The following is a 21,909-nucleotide window of genomic DNA, read 5'->3' as shown; positions in this document are numbered from 1 at the left end:
AGCACTCTATCGTTTTCATGAACACCAGCTGTGGTTTCGGTACATAGTAAACCTTCTAGTTCAGGATCCAAAGATGGATGTTGCAGATAAAAAAAAACAGCGGATTTTTGACATCTATTTTTTATCGTCTTTTTTCAAGCTACCGAACCAACGTGCCGTTGTTGTGCACGATATCGATCGCGTATATGAAAGAACTATTCAAATGTAATTAGCTAAAATTCAATAATCGGGTCGGTCTCAGATCTGAGAGGTGCATCTCACTTTGGTCGGCCATACAAGATTGATACCAGATCACAAATGGAAGGACTTTTGAAGCTGCTTCTGAAAAGTTTGAATTGAAGAGTGAAAATCATAGCAGAAATATATTTGACAATGGAAAAGCTTTCGAAACTGGCTAGCTAAAATTCTCAATACCAAACCTAAAAACTTATGGTGAATTTGAATTAATAAACACCTTGCAAGATCATTTATTTTTAGCTTTCGAGAAACTTTTTTGCAAACTAATATAAAAAAAACTAGCGTATGCTCTGATCAACTACCGGTGTCAACCATGTTTTTCAATAGCATCTTGAAAAAATACCTAAATATAAAGTTGATATTCGAACGTTAGTATAGAGCTATCGTGACCTCCCAAATTGTCGCTTTAACATACGAGGTAAAACGATGATTTTCCTGCATTATTAAAGCGAGCATATTCGAAATAATTAACCGAAATTCTAAAACCTGATTAATTACCTGTGCAGTACGGTAGGTAGGTAGGTAGGTAGGTAGCTAGGTAGATCGTTAGATGGATAATTTTCGCAAATGAAAAACATTTTGTAAATCTACCGGCTATTTTAACCCTATTGCTTGTATATACAGTTTGAGGAATATAATGATTCCCTCTGAAATTGTTAAGGTTTTCTTAGAGTTTTTCCGCTGATTATGCTGCTACCATTTTTAGATCCTTTGCATAAATCCATGGTAAAACGATACCAGTCGTTTTTGAGGCAACTCTTTCTCGTTCCATTGTTCCATTTCGAAGTCATTCGAAGTCTTTTGAGGTCTACGTAACTGTACAACTTTTATTTATTCGACTCGAACACATATAAACAACGATAATGTACAATATAATAGAGCATAGTTACGTTTCTGAAATACCGTTAGGTTGTTCAAGTTCCGAAATCACTCAGGGGCTAGCAACGAAAACGCCGAGCTAGCAAAAAAAGCACAAAATTAACCTTAAGCTATCGGACGTTGAGCTTTAGGAAAGGTCACACCTTGTCACCTTGCATTGCATATTCTCTATTCTCTATTCAACCCGACAAGGCAGCAGGTTCGTTTCTCCCAAAGCATCTTCCTAGCGTTCACGCTACAAGTCATTCACTGCAGCTATCTAGTTGATGACCTGCTATCGCGCAACCAAGCAGAAAAGGCCCGCAGGGTTGTTGCAGGCCAGGCTAACTGAGCTCGCGCACTGATCCGATGGAAAAATTACGATAATCAAGATGTCTAATCAGTAACAGAGAGTACCCATGCTCACTGCGATTCGGATTCTGTCAAATGGAAAATCATAGAGGTTCGCTAGGCGACCATACCGCGTTCATCTTTCGTGATCAAAATTTTTCAGTATATATTGTAGTTAGTTTAAAAATATTGACACGTATGGGTATTAATATTTACACTAGACACTGTCAAAGAGAACGATCATTCGGTTCGAATGGTCTACGTCCTGATGGCTACGCTGATTGATATGTTTCCACCGAATGCGCCACCTTCGAGCTTCCGTATTGCTCGGAGGACATGAGGGATAAGCTGTTTCGACTCATCTCTATGGCCTCGGCCGCAGAAGTCGCGAAAAAGAAATTTACAATTGATCATGCCGATCGCAAACGGACAATTTGTAGTAGTAATTTAGCGCCTTAAATCTGCTGTATGTCAAAAAACGCAGGCAGAAATTGGCCATTTTGTATGCCTAATTTCAGTGTTACATGCAAAAAATGTACTACCGAAGTTCGACAAATGAGCCTTAGCTAGAAAATTGAGTCGAAATCTTTCGAAAGACTTTGTACATAGGGTTTATTGACTATGCAATTTCTATAGATGGAACGGCATCAGTAAAAAATATATGAAGCTAAATTTTATTTTGGCACACACTTTGTGCTTTAGTTAGAACGGCCAACGGTTATCTCGTACTCTAAATTTTAGCCATATGAATTAGATCATTATTTCCTGGTTGAGAGAGAGGGATCATATGTACCAAGACAGATGTTTACATTGATCTTCATTCAAATAAAACATGTAATTGAATTGCGCCTCATTTGCGGCCCTTAAAATTCTCCCGTAATTTTCTTCATCTAGAACAAAATTTTGCACTTAAAACTGTTCTGGAATCCATGGAAATGTGCGCTAGTACCCAACAATATCACGGGACACCTAAATCAACACTTCGGTTTCTTATACCGCTTAAGTTAATTAATGGACTACCGTTGTTTTTCCAAGTAGGTAATGCTCTAAGCATTCTACTCGTTGTTCGCATGTTACTAAAAGGTGGTATACGGAAACGTGGTATAACATACTGCACCCGGATGTCGTCGATGCAGCTTTGGCCTAACTGGGAGAAATAATATCTTTATAAGCTATTTTTTCTGGAAATTACGTCTTTATGAATCGGATTTAATTGTGCTACCGCTAGCTGGTATTATCAACAGCAATTATAATTGTGACCAAGTATAAAAACTAAAAAGAGATTCTGAAAGTTGATTCCTGCGCGTCTGATTACTTTGTCAACCAGCATAACAAAACGTGTCTCAGTAGACTTACGACGAACCGAAGTTCTGATCCCCTACTCTCCCGGAATTATATTCAGTTAAAATAATCAATCCTTGCTCGAATCAGGATGGGACGTCGTTAAGCTTCTAGGCGTTACAATAGAAACTTTGAATCAAGAAATGTACGAATATCTCTTTTTCTAACCCCATCAGGCATCGCCCCAGATCGCTCGAAGGTCGAGATTAGTTAGAAAGGCATACACAAGTACAAAAGTGTGACATATTAATTGATGTCTGGGGATCGATGTGAACTCTTGGTCATCCTTAGAGGCTGCTTGTTACGATGCAGCATCCCCGTTATCTTTCGGAACGGGTTTTTCAGCGGAGTACTAATGAACCTTTAGCTTTGCAGCGTGAGGATAAACAAGCAGCTCTCTATGCCTTCGCGTTGCAAGTACAAAATTACTGATAATGGAAATAGCGTACAAAAATAGATCTAGTCTTTTATATTCTGCTCACAAAAACTTACACATATCTTAAGATTTTTCACACTGAGGTTACAAGTTACAGTCGACAAGCTTAACTTCTGTATCGCACATGTTCTCAAATGGCCAGAGAATTCGTTCCTACTCGATTGAGCTTCTTCAGCAGAACATTCTTGCTTTCTGGTCCACTGCCCGCTTAACCTTTAAGGCGGACTTTCATCTCACAAAAGCTTCTAGTAACTTACTGGGCATAACGTATATGTTAAAATGGCGTATCCATACAGCTGACCATAATCGTCGCACGCTAATAATATTTACGACGAATGTATCCAGTCATTGTCTTATGAAGTAAATTAATTATATGACCCTCAGGGAATAGGAATTATCTGTATTATTATGGTGACTAAGTTAACCTGCAGAAGTTCTAAATGAAGAAAAGGTCGGGCGAAATCCTAGTCGGGCCAGGACCTAAAAATGAACAAAATGTTCGCTACAGCCTCTAACCTTGAATGCTGCAGTTGGTTCCCCAGCACCAAGGATCTTCAAAACAAAATGATCACGGATTTGTTTCGTGTAACTACAGTTTGTTTTGTAACATTAAAATCACTTGCCTTTATATTTATAGTATAAATATATGGCGATTGTGAGCGATTTGTCTCGAAAAATATTCATTTCCTTGTCGGCTAGTATCTTTAATGAATGCAGCTTTGCTACAATTACTAATATGGTAGCAAGTTGTGTTTTCGGTCGCCCAGTTATTGGAAGTGTTAAAACGCCTCTATGGGAAGATAACGTACGACGAGAAAGCTCATACTAGGGAGGGCCGAAGATATCCGTCCATACGGAGGTCCTAATAGGCTAACAAGTGGGGGCTTACAACCAAAACGAATGCTGGTCTTCTACCTTTACTCCATCTGTAATATGCAATGCTTGATACAACCGTGCAATTGATTCGCTGCAAATCATATTGGCTCTAGATATAGATAGACAGACTTTTGTAGAGCGGATGCCCGAGCGCAAATTTATCATTTTCCTTTAACTCTGTCCAATCTATAATCTCATATGACCTCAGTAAACTGGAAAAGTACCAGCATCATCAGTGGATTTACTTACGGGTAAAATAATAACTTTCTAAAATAGTTCTAGTTCTATCTTTGCGACCATTTTATAATGTCTAGACATTCGCTTCCCGTAAGCTTTTACGTGTTCTATTCAATTTCATTGGGTACGGTGTCACCGTATATGGGCATTTTTATTTGTTTCCTAAGCTAATCTAGGAAACCTATGGGAATATAGGGTTCTATAAACGTTTGAAAATAAACAGAGACACATTGGTTTTTAATTTTTTTTTTTAATTTTAGTATGAATAAATTTCAGATGCTTACGGACTAGAGATCTAGTGCAACTCGCATAATCCGACTTCTTTTAACCACGCTTCAAAAGGTGAAGCTATATGGAATAGCTAATTTTCTCTTCCATCTTATCGAAACATTGTTAAAAAATCGACCGACGAGGTTTCACTGCTGGAGTTTCGTCTGTACTAAAGTTACGTTTGCAGAGGCAAACTAAAAACAAGTTACTTTTTATAGGAATCATTGCACTGAGCTATATAACATGACCACCAGGAGGGCTGGCTATATAGGCCAGCGGGTTTGGGTACAAATGACGCTGGGTGCTGTCGACACGAACTATGAACGGGGAAATCAAAATATTTAAGTGGCTTAGGAGCACAGCAGAGGTTAGTAGGAATGCGTATATGTGTGTACGACCACAAATCATTCAGCAAAAATTAGCGTGTCGCATATAGTTGCTTTTGAAGGAAACTTTGAGGACTTCAATGGCATCACGCGTATTATCACGGACAAAATAGCGTTGTCGATAGATACTGCGGATAGTCACGATCACAAATGGGAAATGATCATGGATAATTAACTATACGCGAATCGTGCACCGCTACGGTAGTCGTACAGACTTCAGTGCAGTAAAGTTGATTTTGGAGGACGGCGTACGCACTATTACCGGTTCTTCTTTTTTCTCGAACAAAGTGCGACTCGTAAAAAACTTCTTGGACCGTTTAAAGGCCGACTTCACACAGCGCCGTAAAACTTTATGGAGGACTATAGTGAACGAATCATCGTCTTTGAGCTGCTCAACTTAACAGCAAACGATTATAAAGCATCGGCTTTTTTAGCCCTAATCGCAATCCTTTCCAGGAAAAAAAACGGATTACGTTAAGCGAAGCAACGCACAACAACACTATAATCGATAATATATTTATATACGTAGCAGGCTTGATGTTAATAACTAACGTCCATTTCGGAGATATGTTAAGGATAAAAGACGCGTATAAGTAATCTTTAAAGGTCGTTTGTGTAGATTCCCACGCTATGGTTTTAAACAGGTCCATAGATAAGAGGTGGCTTACGTGCTTCATTTAAGCGGATCTTCGCGTCCTTGTTACGCATGTGGTGCTTCAAGCCATCTTGTATTAGCTTAACTTTCGCTAGGGAAAAACTTATATCTTAAAATTTAATCTTTTGGGCCTGTGCGAGTCCTGATAGTCAGAACAAAACGCTTCAAATGGAGTGTTGAAAAGTTGCACAGGAAAAGGTTATATATATATGTGAAAGCTATTTTCAAGCTTGTTAGCAAAAAAAAAATTCCCCATGGTAAAAAACGAGTCGTGCGGCAGCATCAAAAACATCTATTAACAACAGCGCTGACGTGGGGCAGGTACGTATACCCACTTAATAGCAGTAGACTTGTAAATGGTCGTGGATAACTTCGCTGTGGGCTTACGAAAAATAGATTTTCATCGCATTTGTAGCACAGCTGTTATGCATTGCCAAGTATCTGTTCCTTGTCTACGTCCCAATGCTGATGGGTAACAACGTCGACATTGACAGGAACAATGACAACGCACTACGTCAGTATAACAATCTGTACGTATATGGAGGTACGACTGTCGCTGTCGGGCGTGCGGTAGGACGCTCAACAATAGTCTAGTCTAGCTTTCGAAAGATTCACCAGTAGCCGTGTCCTGAAACAAACACGGGAGTAATTACAACTCCACACTCTGCGTGAGCAACGATGTGAATTTAATTGTGCATATTTGTCCGTAATCCTTTATAAGGCGCACGCGCCGGTCACTCGCGAGCTCAGCCCAACGTTAACGCCCCGGTCGACACAGGGGCACAATAGATGTCGTCCCCAGAAATAGAGAAAATGATAAAGTTGGGAAATTAAGTAGTAATCGATACATAGTAGCAGGTATAAATGTTTTGTACAAGGCAAGCTAACTTCAAGCCTGCTCTCACGATTCATTAAGAACTGTATTTGTACAGCATTCTTCATTGAACGAGGATACACCCCACAAAGCTTCTTCTAGTGTATTCTATACGGTGGCACGGGAGATATTCGTGCTACTTTGCAAGCATAATTGAGGTTTTCAGTTAGATAGCCGATTTGTATTTCTCAAACATTTGATTGCCATGGCAGAGCTAAGGGTCAACTTTCTCTATTTGAGAACATCAATTCTTAGCTTCATTACATAGATAGCATGATATTTAATGTGCGCCGTGTAGCAGCGTCGCCATATCTTAATGAACTCATTCTTCAGGGTTAAGTCTAGATGTCCTATCCTCGAGGACCTGCTCAATACGCGCGTTAGTAAGGACAATGATATCAATTCAATTCGAAATCTCTGCTATACGTACCGCATCCTATTGCCTTCCTAGTAAGTCAATGCTATGCGACGCTTTTCGCTAATCCGTCTTTAAAAGAGCGCGATAGAGATGTTGGCCATGAGATCGCAGATCGCTTACTTTAAGTATCTCAAAGCAATTCGACTCCTTCTCGCCATTACGAGCCATGAAAGTTGAGCCTTCCCAGAGCTTCTGGCTAGTACCCTTTGCACTTTGAGACGGTATACCTAAGCAAAAAACCAGACGTCCAGAAACTGAAAGCAGTAAGATCATAAAAAGCCAGGGTTTCGTGAGTTAGCGAATAAGTACATTATTCAGTTTAAAAAATATTTCCACACTATATTTTTTCCAACGAAGGGGTTTATGCGGAGCTGACAACACAAATCTCATTGACTACTTGTCTCGGTAAGTTTCAAAGATAACTTCATTTCTCGGCAAATATTTATCTATTGTTGGACACGAGGCAGTAGACAGTCGAATCTATGTCTCCATTGCCTTTTTTGTACTTCCAATCCATTCGATCTTGAGTCGTCTGACACTAATATATTTGTGTGTTTCAAATCTCCTGCAATGACTTTTTTTTTATTTCACCTCGCGTCTTCTGTTTGTCGTCACAATACGATGCTTTTTTCTTTTTCTTTTGTTTATTTAGAATATGATAATTTTTGCATACTAAGGGTATTATGGAGCCAGAGGAGGATTCCAGCTGTCCGAGGTACGTACGTGTATGCATTATGCCTTTCGCTATTATTATCGTGATTAGTCCTGCGTTGCAGCATACTAAACGATCATCGGGTAATCTAGATCATTTTGTCTGCATCGTATCGATTACGACAATTAGATCGATCAGTATGTCGGATTTACTGATTTTAAGTGATTTTTTCAACCTCTCTTCTCTGAAGACACATGCTATGTAATAATACCACGAGAGCGGGGATTATGAATATCGGTACGAGAACAAACGACTCGTTTATTGGTTTTGTCATCAGTGCTATGAGGCGAGCCGTCATAGAATGATCGAGGTGATAACTAATGCGTATTAGCAGAAATCGTAAATTTTCGTACGTCGCTGTAGTTGGTGTTTTTGCTCTGTTGCAAACCCCACAGTATCTCAGCAATTCACTATGTTAATCTCTGGGTATTTATTAGTCTATCTATTTATTTTCGCTCTTATCTATTTCTGATGTTCGCTTACGCATCTTGCGTCATATTATCGGGCGTAACACCCCACAATACAACTGCAAGCAAACGGAGTTTCGTTTGCTTTCGGGGTCCGCCCCACACAACCGGGGCAACAAGCAAGACAACCGGGAGCCGCAGCAACAAAGGGGGTCGATTTTTCACTTCTAATTGAAATATTGGGGAGTTTATGATCATTGCCAGAACTGAATGAGCTGTGACAATAAAAAAAAAAAAATGAATATATTATACTAAGCGTCTTAGGAATTGAAGAATTAAAAACTATGTCACTTGACTTCTTTCCAATACTAGGCTTTATGGGTGATTAACAATTTGATCTTCACTAAGTAGTAAACAACAAATCATGATCAGCCTAGAGTCTCTGACAGTCTTCGAAATAAAGACAATGACTCTATAAAATAGAAGAAAAATATTGTACAAGATAGCATTCCAACATTTTTGTTTTCCAAGAGTAAGTTTTTTACCAACATGAGTGAAAGGTAGAAACATTGTCATACGAATACCAGGCCTACGATCAGGCCGTATGGACAGAATCAACAGCTAAAGTTGCATGCTATATGTAAGAGCATTCTCGCTGATGCCGAACGAGACGTATTTATCAGCGTTTATCTGCAACACGCCGTGAACAAATCTAATTACGTGTTGTTTTCCTTTGCTTCGGGGTTTAACAAAACCACATCAGTGAGCGTCACGTCTTATTTGCACAGGTCTTTTTTACATTATTCTTAGTACAGTAAACCATTGGACATTACCTGCCAACTAGCATAACTCTGTGCTGGCAACATGCGACGTAGTCCCAACGTCATCCCTTGTCAATTCAATGACGGAAGCCAAGCTAATAGGACATGTCCTAATTAGTCTATAAGAATCTCGATGGCTTAGCTTATTGAGCATTAGACGCGTTCATTATTGGCGCCGTGCCGGCAAAAGGTTTAACCGTAACAAAATGATTTCATTAAAGACCTACCAAGAGTAAAAGCGTGTCGTACATACGCACCATTATGCGTTAATGCTTTTTTGGAGACCTCGACACATAGGGTCATAGAGCTAACTGCTCCGTTGTGGAATAACGCTTTCTTTGGAGACGATTAGTTGACTCAGCTATCGCGTTTGGCGTTGGCGGTTTTATCATAGCGAAAGTAAAATTTGTCCTCCTCAATTCTGTCTGTTTTTTCCTCCAGTTACCATCGATCGGTTAAGGGTCACTGGTGCGGGTGCAACGACGGGCTCTGTAATGTATGCTTGCCCTTGTCCGCTGGCAGAGGAAATTTTCTGTCGTTCAATATCTAACTTACAATAACGGGAAAAGGTAAAACGTATGCTAGCCAGTGGTAAGAACTGGACTATAGCTAATTCAATGACATAATCATTCGTCGAAATCTTGTCAAAAATATGTAAATTTTCTGCATGGCAGTATTAAAATTTGATCGGGAGCGTGGTACACCTATATTCCCGGGGACGGAGACGCGGAAGCACGGCCTAAGTCGGGCAGTACATAGGTCGTACAGGTACAAAAATATAGGCCTCTTCTAAACAAATAAGTTAGTACAGGTGCTGCTGCTGCTGCTTCGGTTGTTAGCCTAACTTCGAATCCACTTTCCCTATGCACAGACTCCTATTAGACTATCCATTTTTGATCGGTTATGTGTTGTGTCTTGACAGATGAATTGAACACCCTAAGTGATCATTTCAGCGCTCCTCCGTTACAGGGCCTTCAGCCTGGTCGTCACCGAAGTGCTTCGCTCCGAATATTTACCACGATAAGGAGCAGTGTGTTATCGTCGTCCCGTCGTGCACTTCCTTCAACTAAATCCCAGGGAAAAACCTGCTGAGGTGCCCTATCATTATTAACAGCGACTGGCATTGCGGAACGTGCTTGAACACTAGTCGCGAGGCTACAGTGTCTTGGATTGCGTACGAACAGCGCAGCACTCGTGATGATTCGGACAGAAGAAGGCACCAACCGCCTTCGATGCCTTCACTTGAACAAGTTTGGGAAACTGGGCAGGGGAAGTGACAGATCGTATTCAGCCTGTAGCCCAGGAAGACTAAAGCTTTTTTCTGCCTTTTCTCAGCATAAAATTTCAATAATCCGATCAATATTAATTTCACTTCATTACTTTGGCTATTTCGATTGCCCTGTCGCCTCTTCTGGCGCTGACTGGCTTCGTGCTTGATGACCTCACCAAAGCGTTGTTGCTACGTTTCAAATTGTTTGTCTGTTGGTGGGACCATAGCTGACCCTACCAACAGACGCGCATAAAGAACGCTGCGAAATATTACAGATTCATTACGAAATTACCACTCATGGGCATCTGCGTTGGAACAGTTATAGAGAACTGTTAGTTTAACTAATGTCGCCTGATCTGCTTGTGACCGTGACGTAAAGTAAGTAGAGCTTCTCATTGAGACTTTTAAATATACTTTCCTATAGTAATGCATTTAGCTTGAGCGAATTTCAAATAGAGTTAACGTTTTTAACTCGCGCATGCACGATAGTTACAAATGGTTAGGACGGACGGTATACACAAATATGTTTGCCACAAATAGAACGCTACGAAAAAATAAGATCGTCTAACTAATACATTACGTTTACGATTTATATGTTATATTTTCCCCTTAGAACTGTACTTAGCGTATGCGTACTGGCTCCTCAATCTGCGCCTACTTGTTTTTTTGCTTCCAAAATTGGTCCTTTTCGAACCATTCAGTTTGGCCATTTGCGCCCTGGCCTTTAATATGATTACAGGAGCTGCTTGATGGCGTTCGTTGGTTCTTTAAGAAAGATTCGGTTTGACACATCATTAAGAAGATTTGAAAAATGATTGCAGGCAGACGCGACGCTTGCAAACCCCTGGCTTACTAAAGTTTTTCCAATGTGCTAAGTTAACTTCCGTTCACCACATTAGTCAATGCATTAAAAAGTATGCTATGAACGTACTAGAGTAATTATTGCTATATCTTTTTTTCCAAAAGCACACACTGTTACAGTTAACGTTCAAGAGTTAGATATAGCCAATAAAAGTGTCTTTGGATTGCTTGTAAAACGTTGTTGTACTTTTTTTTTTTTTTAATCTTCCTTATACTTCCTTCGCTTGGTGGCTCTGTACGGCTTTCTATCGGCGAGATTAGACAGGTTTATACGTCCAGTGCCGCCGTATAAATTAATTTTCATTTTATACTACTCGAAATTAGTAAACAAGAACCATTTTCGTATCAATGACGACGCAGTTCTATTTCTAGATATCGATACATACAGATAGCTTGTGCTCGTAGTTAAAAATCTCATTGTACCTTTACGGTATAGGGTGAAACGTTTTTCGCGTTTCGGTTAGTTACACACGTGAGTTGTTCTCAGTTTAGCTATTTTGGTTTACCAGCGCCAGGCGGCAACGTTCACTTAGTTCTAGTCCCTGGGTAGCCACTCCGTGTTTGCCATCCGTCTCTTCTGCTACTGCTGTAATGGCGTCTTTTTTTTAGTTTGATATTTGTACCTCTGCGACGACAGCTGCCCTGTAAATGCTATCTACAACGCGCTAGCGGATAACACGCAATTTTTCTACCAACAGCCAAAAATATATCATCGTTTGATCTTTTGGTCGACCTTTGTTGTCAACTTGTTCCGAAAGCCGCCGAGCACCTCTCTACCCAGATGACCTTTACTACTTACCGATAGGCTCTTCCGTGCGGCATCGGCTCTTAACTACCTGTATCCGTTCCTATTCAGTTTTCGTGTCAGGTCTACTATAAAAACGAGCTTGTCTTTCTATGGCTGTGTTTATAAGATTTAGGGTTGACCTAAAACTTCGATGTATGCCTTGCTCATTTTGGCGAACCATTGTTAAGTTTTTTCGGTTCCTGCCTTTTTTTTCTTAAGCCTCCACATAATAACGATAGTGTAGGCTCCAAGCGCGAGATGAATCCTAGACTAGGCATACTTTTTTTTAATTAAAAGACCAATTTCAAATGGAAGACACAAAATTTCTGTGGAATCTAAAGTTGCTTTTACCTCGCCTCGTGTTAGCATTTTCTTACCCATCAACGACATTTCGTATTAGCTATTTGAATGTTTTACAAAGCAAAAGCTTCATAAGTCGACGATCCCCGTGCGCACATAGGACATCCAGTTCTAAATGATTTCATCAGCAGAGGAATTCAGAGGTGTACATACCCTTCGTACATCGGTGCATCAATGTTCTCATAGTGCTACTATATTTCCTCGTGTTCGAGGTCGCTACATTCACACATAAGTCAGATAAGCGTTTCTTGCAAAAACCAACCATGTTACTAAGCTTAATTATACATTAGTAATTAGTTCACTTTCGCTGCCATTGCACGACGTTGATCATTTCCTTGTACGCTGCCATCGCTAGCAGTTGCGTCAGAACTAGGACTGCATTAGAGGCCGAAATCGAACTTCTGTAACTTATCGTCCAATGCAACTTGGGAACTTTGGATTTGTTGTAGAGGTTGGCCTACCGCTCCAGTCTGTCGTTATCGTTTATTGATCACTCGCATTTTTTAGTAGGTTTTTCTCGTCCAATAGTAGCACGGTCTGCCTGTTGCCTTACTGATAACGTTGGCAGGCAGGCAGGCAGGCAGCGTACTACTGATTCTGTTCCTCTCGTCTGGATTCCTTGGACTATTTCTCTTCCTCGAGAAAAAATGATGCAAGCGCTCGTTGCTGCGACGGTTCGATCGACCAACGAAGTCAACCTACAAGTCGACGGCCCAGCAACACAGTTGATTGCATGGCTTGAAAATTCACGACTATATACGCTGGCGTCTTTCTCGTTTTTTCTGTGGCTGATCCAAAACTCCATCTATTTTTCGAAGGCCCAGATAAATATTTCACAAGCCGTGTATTCGTAAGCAGCGAATGTGTGTTCACATGTTGCGCGCCTATCTGTATGCGCAAGACAGAACGTGGCCGTCTTCTCCAGGTTGCCGCACCATAGAAAAGAAGAGAAAGGAGGGAGTGGGCGAACAAAAAAACAGAATCCCTACCGGGTGTTTTTTGCACACGTACCCGAACAAGGAAAAAAGCTATTCTAAAAAATGTAGGCACCAGCCCACAGCCAGCATGTGACCGACAGCGAGAAAAGGCCTTCCGTCGTGATCTCGGCTTACAACGTGAGCCGGTAAAGGTCCTCTTCAGGCTGTTGATTAATGTTTTTTGAGAGACTTGCCAGTTCAAAGTTTAGCGGGAATTCACCAACACAGGTTGCATTGGCAACAACAACAAAAATAGGTTGGTCTAGTGCTTTGGTACTCTACTAGCTAGGGAGATAAAGAGGGACATTTTGACTCATGAGCGTAGTTAGCTGTAGTTACGTAGCGTAATTTCGATGCTTTTCTATGATTAAGTAGCAAAAGTTTCGCCACCTAATACGTAGTAATGTATTGAGCAGCATACAGAGCAGTTATGGATTAAATTTTTCGCATTTATTAACGAAACAAGGTGTAAAAGTATAATTTATAAACTAATGCAAGGCGTATCCAGCTATAGAGTTAGATTTCTCTCCTGTTTTGGGCTATGTATCTTACTCATGGTCTATCCCGCTGCATGATTCGTCTCACCTGATAGATTTCTTACCGCTGGTAGTAAACGCTTCGACATCTTTTTTGCTTCAATGAATGATATTGTTTGTTATTTAATTTTAAGTATTTTGGTATCATAGCCAGTAGTCTCGTCTAGATATATCCAGCGTACAATTGGGATTACATAAGCTGTTCCCTTGAGTAGGTTATTTTGGGGCCTTGTACGTACGTGCTGCATAATTCATACAAGTTCTATTTTTTGCTTTTTTTGCTTCTGTTGTGATTTTAGAGGTATTTAGGTATTTGTACTAGGTAGATGGTAAATGTGCACGCTTCCGGAACGACAGCAAAGACGCCCACGAGTTAGAAGTAATACCTCGCGATTTGTACCCGGCATGTACGACTGAACAGCAATAGAAGATCGTATATAAACAATGGGTTCCAAAATTTTACTGCCAAACAAAAAAAATTGATCCATTGTACAAGAGGATTGTTGAAAATGATATTCGTGTAATTGAAGTGTGTAACATAATGTTAATATTACCGATAGCTATACGGTTTCAAGCATCGTTTTTTCTGTGTTTACTCGATTCAAGCCGGTGAGTACCACCATATAATTTGTTATTATGTGCTGTTTCTAAAAAATTGCAAAGCGGTAGAGTTTGACAATTCCGATCAGAAGAACGCCTTGTCCTATTTTACAGGAAAACAGTACTGGCAACGTTGAACTCGAAATAGCTAAAGGTGACAATGAAGAAGGCATTGTCCTAAATATAAAGTTACCTTTTCGAAAAAAAATGTTTTTAATTCTATCCTAACTATCTTATAATTTTGACCAATGTGATAGCCGATGACAATATGACGATTCGAAAGGCACTAACGCGCTAAGAGTTTCCCATGCCCTTTATTCGAAGCAAACATGTCAGCGCTTAGAGGATTTAGGCCAGACAATGCAGCTTTAGATCTGGTCTGCCCCAGACTCTCGAGATGGAACTACCGTGGAGGAGTTTGTTCCGAGCAGTCGCATTTCATTATTACGAGCAACGCCCAAATAGAGTGGGTAATTCATTAATAAATATTACTTCTACCGACTGCCGCTTTGTGTAGTAGGTTTTCTGGAGACCCTATAACGCGTCTGGCGCTACTGCTCGGCCAAGTCTTTTCGCCGTTCAACTATTACCAGCAACAAAGACCTTGGCTAAACATAATTACTTCCACAGCCCCGATCTACTTTAAGATAGGTTGAAGCTTTCGATCCGCAACTGCACTCGTGATGGATTACTAGTACAATGAAGACAGGTGATCCAGAAAAAATAGCGTTTAAAAGAGGTTTCCTGCAAGGGATCTACGTGGGAACATAAATGAAACGTTTCCAGGCGTAAAACATTTAGAGAGACAATTTAGCACAGTTGTGACGTAGGTAGCATTCGCTTTCGGCTTTTTTTTTTTTGGCATCCATGTACTACAGAAGAGACGGGTGTTTCTGCCCCAGCGTTGACCACTAACGTTGTTCGCATAACTGTACAACGCGATACATTGCAAGCGTCGATGAATAGCAACTCCTGCTGAAACAAGCTGGCTACATGGCAAGGCGCAATGTTTTGTCTAAGGCTTCACAGTGGCTAAAGGTGCAACAGCGTTCGTTGCAGGACAAGCCGTCCATATTTAGGCCGTACGTTACGATGTGATTATAATTACTCGGGCTAGCCGTAAACATTGATACTGGTTGAAAGAACAATTAGTCTCGTCTTCGAACCAGCAGCTGCAATAACCCTATTCAGCCGAAGCCATAAAAGTGCGTTGGTTCAACTATATAGTTGAATATCGTTATCTTCTACATAGATAGTTACGAACGGACAGCATTGTGCTATGCTATCAGCCAGGACCAATAGTAAACCATTCATTCTAACAAAATGCTATTTTTAATCTGCGCAGCCTTTTGCAGAACGTGTTGAATTTGCCTTGTACTCAATAGGTGGCCTGGTGTGATTCGCAAATGGTCCTGATACTTTTAGCTACGGTAACTGTTACCGCATCGCTTGCCGACGACTTTCTACGCTGTTGTGCCTTCTTGACGACAAGCTATTTTGACTAGCTTTCTGCATGAAATCAATACGATGTCTGCTGTGGCCACTCTGTGTTCTAGTATGTGGGATCGGTCGCTTTCATCTACTTTCGAACTAAATGGTTGTTAGAAAACCGGCAAGAAGCCGTTACAAAGATACTGTACTTGGAGTGTTGTCGAGAGTGAGCGACCCTTTTTTTGATCAACAGCGGCAACATTTAAGAACCTTTTGACACACTTGCAGGTCTAGAATCGCATATACCTTAAAATACTCAAACTTTGAACTTACTTTGTAGTTTTGACTCATGTTTAAGCACACTTTTCCCTGAGATATAGAACATCGTTTGCCTATTCCCAAATATGCTTTCTTTTATAAATCTCGAAAACGCTTACTGCTAGTCGGATATGCATAAAAATTACTTCAGCTTGAAGTAGGATTACGGTAACATGTGTGTAAGGCATATATGATATGTTGTGGACCGAGAAAGCCTGACCAACGACTGTCTGTTGCTATATTTGCACTAGTAAATTATGTACGACAGGTACGATTAAACAAAAGAAATGCCAAAGACAAACAAAAGAAAGGCCAATCCACCTCAGCTTATGTCATGAGTAAGCTAATAAACAGCAAACACGTACCTTATCGGATAAGCAGAAATACCCGCAAAACCGTTTGCTTTGCTGAATCATAATTTAGGAGACGGGGGTCTAGCTTCTTGTTTCGTTGCTCGATCACATGGAAAGTTTAAATGTAGATCGATATTGGATTGGATCATTGGCTTTTTAAGGTAAGACTCAAACTCTCCAATGTATTTTCTATCGATTTTTCTTACTGACACCATCTAAACTCCTACATAATATGTCTAACCTTCAGCACCTGATAATTCATTCCATATGTACGTGTTTATATGTGGAAGCCCCAGTTCTGTTCTGGCTGGCATGGATTTGCCTCCATTGATGTATATCGCGCGCGAATATAAACTTGTCACTTAGGCACATGACGACTTAAGATTGGCTAATGCGTTGCTGATAGGTCATATCTTCCGCCGAATAGCTCCATTCGAAAACATAATTTGGGATTCATTTCATGGGCAAAGGCAACTTCGTCGTCGCTGTTGTCGTCGGATAAAGGCAGATGTTGATACTCAGAGAACATTTTGATCCGTAAATACGATATACCTGGCATACGACTACCTCGGCAGCTAATCTAAACACTCCACAGTTCCCAGTTAAGAGCTATTCTTTGCTAGCACTTTGGTCCTGATCGATAACATAGTGTTTACCTGATTTCCTATACATTAATGGAAGTCCGCATTTGCCAGGCAACAAGTTTGATATGGTTATTTGCCTATAGTGTACGAACGTCCCAACAAATTTCCCAAGTAGCTAATAAATAAGCTACTTCTTCTACACGCACTAAATTCCTTCATCTGTCGCATTCTCTTCCTCCGCAACTCGAATAGTACCTAGGCAGAGTGACATATTGGCCTGCGTCAGAATCATCACCAACAGCGCAGGGCATAAGACTCAAAACAGTACGGAATCGTCCAGGGCTAACGTCCTAACACGCTTTTTGAAATAGTAATCGTGCCATAACTTGTGGCAGCTGGCCTTTGTGCATAGCGTACATATTGTTTATGTGTAGTCAGCGCTCCGCCGATCTTTTTCTTTTGTAAGTGAAAATAATCCGCTGTTTAAATAATCTCTTATCAATGGGACAGCAGGTCGGTATTGTCGTATAAACTATAACTTCTGTATTTCTACCCCCATCTATTGTGCCATTGGCTGGATTACTCCCTGCTTTGCCCTAACGCTGTGGTCGATATGAGCGTAAATGAGACGGAGGTACAGAGACCTGACCGGCAATTTGGTGCGCATCGTGCGTAGCGTACTTGTTAAATAAATACGTTTTTATGTTGTATATATACATTGCTGGATACCTCACCATGTCAGTTCCGGCATCCGCAACAAACTCAGTCTGGTCAAACCACGCTGGTATAGCTTCGGTGGCCAATTTAAATCGAGTAAACGTACGCTCTAAATGCCACACGAACCGACGCTAATCCCCCTGTTCGTCTATCATTTAGTTTTAGTAGCAATATCACGCACGATATTTTTTCACGCACATAACCAGCCGGTATCTTGCCGCAGACCAAAAGCTACATCATGCGACTATCACTATGTGTGGGCCACTCCCAGGCGTTTGATTAAGTATTTGGTACGCAAGCTACTGCCATTAAGCACGCTGGTACGATACGAACAACGTGGACACGCTTCTCGTAACAAACAGCTGAAACCTGTTTAGACATCGCCAACGTTTTGTCGTCCAATGAAAAAGTTTGCTCACGTGACTATAATGCGGAACAGCTACGTCTACTCAGATCCAAATCACTCGGCTGATAGACGGAATCGTAAGGTGTGCTTGTGGTCACCGACACGCCTTTACCCGCCGGCGGAAATTACTACTGAGAGCCTATTACCATCGAATGGCAGCAGCTCGTGGGTGACAAGAGAGTGTCACTCAACGCATTCGGAACTATTCTAAATTGGGCATTGTGTGCCAAATGAAACATTCGTTTGCGTGGCGCGCTGTTGGCCAGCGTGAAAAAGGCCATCTGATAAGCAGACGATATAGATTGAAAGATTTGCTAAGATCATAGCCCAAAACGAGATCCTGAAATGGACTGCGGTTACGCTATCGTCTGAGCATCACCAGTGACAGTAGCAGTTTGTGTGGCGGGGGCGGACGATCCGTCGGTTAGCTGAATGGCTAGTTAGTTGGCCATAGCGGGCTGGGAAGCCGAAACAAACGAAATGCTACAAAATGTCTAAAACTGCGACTCCGACCGCTCCACTGGTCAGTGGATGCTTGAACGACAAAGGAGGCGACTATTCATACAGAGCTTTATATATATATATAGTAGATATAAACATTATACCAGAATATGAACTGAGATATGCGCGACGCTGGTAATCTCCCTCACGCGGAGTAGTATTAGAAGGCAGCAGAACGAGCAGCAAGTTAAATAGTGGTATCGTTGCGCTGTAGTAGTCTTTGTAAAGATTTGTGAAATACAAGGTCGCCGACCGGTTGTCTTTCCAAGCCCCCATTGAGAATCGGCTCACAAGAGACACCATGTGGATTCGCTTCATATGCAGACGGCACAACTGAGCCTGCCCTATATGAGTCAATGAAATGTCCAGGAAATCTTCGCCGTGCTCAATGAAAACTGTTTCATATATTGAAACAAAGGCGGCGCGTATAATACTCATTCATATATTTGGGTGCGCCTGGTTTCGTTCTGTCCTTTTATGCGCCACGGACGATTGCTTGATTATCACATAGGGAAACTCTTAGCAATTCAGTCATGAGGTAACACTTTCAATTTAAGCCATTGTGATTTCCTCAACATAACAACATACAAAATGCATGAATCTACGTTTTACCTTCCGTTCGCTTTCCTCACTAATGTAACCTTAAATACAAAACGAACATTTTAGGCACAATTTTAAGTACAGCCAAGGCCCTTAGACGCTAAATGACACGTCTGCAGGTGTCAGTTTGAGGAATGATGAAGGCGTGCAGCGTGTTCTACACTGGCTGAACTGTTCTATTACGTCAGTTTTAAACGGACGTTCAATTTACCACCTAGGTCAACCTATTCCGGACTGACCTAATTGTACTCATACAGTGAGGGTAGGCCGCCGGATGCGCTTATACGGGCAAAGATCAGTGAAGGCAGCAAACGGCCTTCGATCACGTGGTTGTGTGTGCAGGTCGTCCACTATTGTTTAATTTGAGCTGCGTAATCAGGCCTTCGTCCCTCGGTTTAACCCTTTGCTTTTACACGTTACGGTACGTTCCACAAGCAATGTATTTTATAGATTCTATTTTATTCAAATAAAACTGATGATACTGTTACTATCATAACATTCATTAATTTCACCAGGTTATATAATCAATAAGGGTCCAAAATTTACAATTTATGCCTACGTAGTAGGTAACCGTTGTTCAAACAAAGGTTGATAAAAGCATTGGATCTAACTAAGTTTCTGTACTGTCGTTATCGTATTTGCAATGGGTACGGCTGTTGTTGAATTAGCTGAAGCCGATTTCAGCGGTTACTCGTAACAGAGATGCCATACGCACAGAGACGTACACCGCGCCTGCAGTTGGTCGCTACGTCTGCTTACCACATCTTTAAACATTCATATCGAGACGTGGGCTATACATTCAGGTTGAAACGAGTCTACCGCGCTGAACCGCTGTCGGCGGACGTTATGTGTCCAGATAGAGTGACCAGGGAAGACGACTCTCGCGACGGCGACACCAATGCCCACGTCAGACCATCCAAGCCAATGATTATTGTTTCAACTCAACGACTATATATAAACAAGGATCCCAGCCGCTTGAGCGCCTCCCATCCATTCTGTCTGTCCCTCGCGTAGCCGCGGTAGTCTCACTCTTTTTTCTGCTTTAGCATAACTTAGATGCGACTTTGTTTGATTTCCGCGTTTTCATCCATCGCATCGACCAATCCACGGTCAAACATCAACATTGTTCGAAGCTATTCTGCTTACCCTATTAGCATAAACGCCATCCTCATCAGCGGCAGAAAACACAAAAAAAAAGTTCACATGTCGACGCGTTACAACGCTGATTCGTTGTGATTCTGGAAGCCAGCAATAACATACTATTGACATTTGCTGTCCTGATTGGTCGTGTGACGCAAACACAAACTCCTATCGCACCACAACACGTTACAACAACAACAACAACAACAATGTCCGCAGCAACAAGAACAACAGCGGCAAGCTAACCAGAAAAGGGAGAGGGACAAATAAGCTTTCGTGAGAACGATAGCGAGACGAATTGGGAAGCATCAAAAATGAACAAGTTCAAAACCTTACGACCAGAAATGGCGTCAGACGTAGGCGGCGTTGTTTTACACACGCAAGAGGAACTGCTAAATATTTAAGGCAGGACATTATATCGTCGAATGAACGAATAACAAAAGTTATTATAGTTTAGTAGTTGGATATTTCGAGTTCGAGACGTTATTTCGAAGAATGGATCGGTCCAGAAACGAAACAAACCGTACACCGAGTTTCTTCAGGCCGAGGCCACTTCAACCGCCCTAAGGTTTAGTAAACAAACACGTTACTACTACTACTACTACTACTACTACTACTATTATTATCTGCTTCACTACTGACGCTGCTCGCATTGCTACCTTCTCTGCCTTCGTCGTTTGGCACTTCATTTTCTTCATGGCTGTAGTCGCCATCGTCGTTATTCCTGGTCACTTCCTGTTGCCTATGGTCGTTGATTATTTGAAATTCCAATCATTTCTATTGCCGCTGCTGTTTCACTTCTGCTTAATGTTTGTTTGTGCTTTTGCCCCCTTTTCTTGTTCGCTCTTTTTTGCATGGCTTCTTCCTTCCATCGCGTGATTATTGCTTCTCCGCTGTTGTTGTACCAGCGTTGCCACTTACCTGTTTCTTACCAGCTGCGAGCGTCGTAAGCACCAGCTTTGTCAGCCGAGCAGTTGTTCCTCCACGACCACAGTTAGCAGCGGCCATATCATTGCTTCAGGGCATTGGTAGCTTTATAAAATACTACGAAGAATAACTATCAGCTTCTCAACTATCATGAAATCACTAGCCTCTCTCGCTAGAAGGGGCAGCATGGGTAACAACAGCAGCATCAGCACACGGAGGACGTCGCGCGCTCGGCTGGTTATCAGTTCGAGCGCCTTTATGTATATACACAGAGCAAGAAACGTATTTTGATGCAAAGGCACGTTTTTTTTTCTGTGGGCTCTAGCCGCTATCATTGCTTCTGTTAAGTCCATGACATATTTGTCGTTTCAACGCTCCTCGTTCGTCCTCGTCTTGACCAGTTTCACTGCCATAATTATCATCACCATAAGAAGACAGCCTCGCTCAACAAAAATCGAATGTGGCGTTTGACGGCGACAATCAGTGACAACCACACGTAACAAAGCAACAGTTGACGGCGCTGCAGTAATGTGGCCTGCGCAGGATGCGACCACGCAGACGTGATGGCAGCTCGTCGCAGTGAAGTCGTTCGGGTCCTGTAATATGTGTGTATTAGAAACAAACAAAAACTAACAGATCTGGCGATTTGTTGGCGTAAGGGA

At 41.5% G+C, this 21,909-nt stretch overlaps 2 long non-coding RNA genes across 4 annotated transcripts in view; one reads left to right on the top strand and one right to left on the bottom strand.

Annotated features, from left to right (window-relative positions):
• Positions 1-21,909, bottom strand: part of LOC111243217 (uncharacterized) — a 35,930-nt gene that overhangs the window by 8,768 nt on the left and 5,253 nt on the right. The window contains exons 4-5 of one of the 3 annotated variants that reach the window (XR_015319366.1): positions 6,952-21,843; positions 1,037-6,275 (exon numbers count right to left, since the gene is read on the bottom strand). This is a non-coding gene — a long non-coding RNA (uncharacterized LOC111243217). Of the gene's footprint in view, positions 1-1,036; positions 6,276-6,951; positions 21,844-21,909 lie in introns of those variants that run through there. The other 2 variants (XR_015319365.1, XR_015319363.1) reach the window with 2 other exon arrangements.
• LOC111243216 (uncharacterized) lies at positions 7,210-11,028 on the top strand. Its single transcript, XR_002670371.2, has 5 exons — positions 7,210-7,344; positions 7,592-7,654; positions 9,321-9,448; positions 9,849-10,527; positions 10,889-11,028. It is a non-coding gene; the product is annotated as an uncharacterized LOC111243216 (long non-coding RNA).

Source organism: Varroa destructor, unplaced genomic scaffold, assembly GCF_002443255.2.
Source record: "Varroa destructor unplaced genomic scaffold, Vdes_3.0 BEIS01000001.1, whole genome shotgun sequence".
NCBI lineage: Eukaryota > Metazoa > Arthropoda > Arachnida > Mesostigmata > Varroidae > Varroa > Varroa destructor.
The sequence above is the reverse complement of the archived record's forward strand: the minus strand, read 5'-3'. Positions and strand labels throughout refer to the sequence as shown.